Genomic DNA, 2,500 nt, shown 5'->3' with positions numbered 1-2,500 from the left:
TAATTGAATCAATTTTATGATTAAAGGTTCAATAATTTTAATGTATATAAAGTTTGAGGAAATTAATGTACGTAAAATGTTTTCGATGTGAGTTATTTTTTTTTTTCCTACATAAATGTCTTTTACTTTTCACATTAATCAGTCTAATATGCAGATTATAATTGTCAATAGATTTAGTTTGTTGATTTTAATGAAATACAGATACAACAGAAACACAGAAAGATGTTGAAATATAATCCGAATTCAATACAATTTCACATATTAACAATGTTAGCCAGAGAGAATCTAATACGTAATACATCTATATTTTAATTCCACGTGTGTTTGGGTAAGAGAGAGAGAGAGAGAGAGAGAGAGAGAGAGAGAGAGAGAGAGAGAGAGAGAGAGAGAGAGAGAGAGGGAGAGAGAGATTTATGTTTCATTTGAACAGGCGTTCATGAATGAGTAGGCGTTCTTCCTTATCTCTCATAATTGAAAGGTTTTGTGTGGAGCGCTTGAAAACAAGAGAACGTCTCAATGAAGCAGCACAAATGGCATTGATGGGAATGTCACCAGATCGGACAACATTTGGTGGAAACACGAGTTCAGTTCGTGACAGCCATTTTTTCTCATTTCCAACTGAAAAACGCCAACGTAATGAAGTGTTGCTCTGACCAGATAAGATTCTGCTAGTCAACAAAAACAACATCTGGATGCAAACTGAATGGTAAAAATCCGCAGCTCTCTCTCTCTCTCTCTCTCTCTCTCTCTCTCTCTCTCTCTCTCTCTCTCTCTCTCTCTCTCTCTCTCTCTCTTAATCATAATAATAACACGGTTTCCACCGAAACATATACAGAAAATGACTCTGCACAAAAACAGTATTTTGTCTTTCCTGAATAATCTCAATCTCAGCAAAAGAAGATTCTGAGATAGTATATAATTCAATATTGTTCTGTTATTAAATACTTGCTTATCTTAGGGCGTGCTGCTGTTCAGGAACGGACTGAGCTTGCATGGTAAAAACAGAATAGTAAAAGTATTCAAGAAATAAAATGCTGTTTCGGAATTTACATGATCACTCTTTCAATTTCACAATCCGGCTGGCTGTTTTGGGGGTGATCATAGATTGTTGCATGGAAGCCTTCGAGATAATTGAATGGTCAGTGAATACCTGCTTGGATATTCTGTTTTATTTCATTTAAATAGATTCGGATAAAATTTTCAATCTGGTTTGTTTAGTATTCATAGAATTAACTTATACTTCTTGACCTAGATATTCGTTATACAAACATCACCATAATTTCAAGTATTTAGTGCCAATATGATGTGAAAATGGATTTAACAATGAAAATTCCCACAGGTAAAATACGATACTGTCCTTATCAATGGTGATTAGTGATGCTATGATATGATTTGAAATTATCAATGATAATTAGTATTACTTAAAAGCGATATTGGAATAATCATTTGTTATATAAATTATAAGGTAATTCACATAATCATTGATGAAATTATTTTTGCTGTTAAAAATGTAACAGTTAATAATTCTTTATTCATTTTAATATAGTAATCGAGGACAGAATGTTATGTAGTTATGGCAACAATTAAAAATGAACATGTTATTAAAAAATCAGGTTGAATCGGTTGGAGGTCTCATAAGAGTTTACCGGTACAATATGGAATATGGAATTTTCCATTTTATTCATTATTCAAGGATAAATAAACTCAACTGTTACATTATCCTGATACATTGAGTAACTATTGACGTTTTCATTAGATAAAAATATGAATTGTTTTTTTCATAAATCGATTTTTCAAATCAAACGATTACAATCTCCTTCAAAATATTAGATAAATATACGAAGGATAAGGTCTATTTATATATATATATATATATATATATATATATATATATATATATATATATATATATATATATATATATATATATATATATATATATATATATATATGGGTTAGGTATTATTCAACGCCGCCAGCTCAGCGCCGCCAGCTCAGCGCCGCCGATTCAGTGCCGCCGATTCAGCGCCGCCAGTTCAGCGCCTGGTCATCTCAGCGCCAAAAAAAATAGTGCCAGCCATCTCAGCGCCAGAGGAAATTTTAACTCTCTCTCTCTCTCTCTCTCTCTCTCATCACACAGTAGTTTGTATAATTTCAGTACCAAACCGCTATATATTGATCTCGGTGATTCCGTTGTTTAATTAAAATCTCTCTCTCTCTCTCTCTCTCTCTCTCTCTCTCTCTCTCTCTCTCTCTCTCTTCACACAATAGTTTGTATAAATTCAGCGCCAAACCGTTACTTATTGATTGCGGTGATTCCGTTGTTTAATTGAAAATTTTAAAGGAAATATTCGTAAACATTTGTAAACCGTGATTTAGTTGAAAAGAAAAAAAAATCATCTGCTTAATACAGTCTTTGGGAAACCATGGAGGATACAGTTCAGAGTCAGAGAGGACGAGCGAAATTCTGTCATGATGGATATATATAGATTTGATAAAG

This window comes from Palaemon carinicauda, unplaced genomic scaffold (assembly GCF_036898095.1).
Source record: "Palaemon carinicauda isolate YSFRI2023 unplaced genomic scaffold, ASM3689809v2 scaffold77, whole genome shotgun sequence".
Lineage (NCBI taxonomy): Eukaryota > Metazoa > Arthropoda > Malacostraca > Decapoda > Palaemonidae > Palaemon > Palaemon carinicauda.
This window is presented reverse-complemented; position numbering follows the sequence as displayed.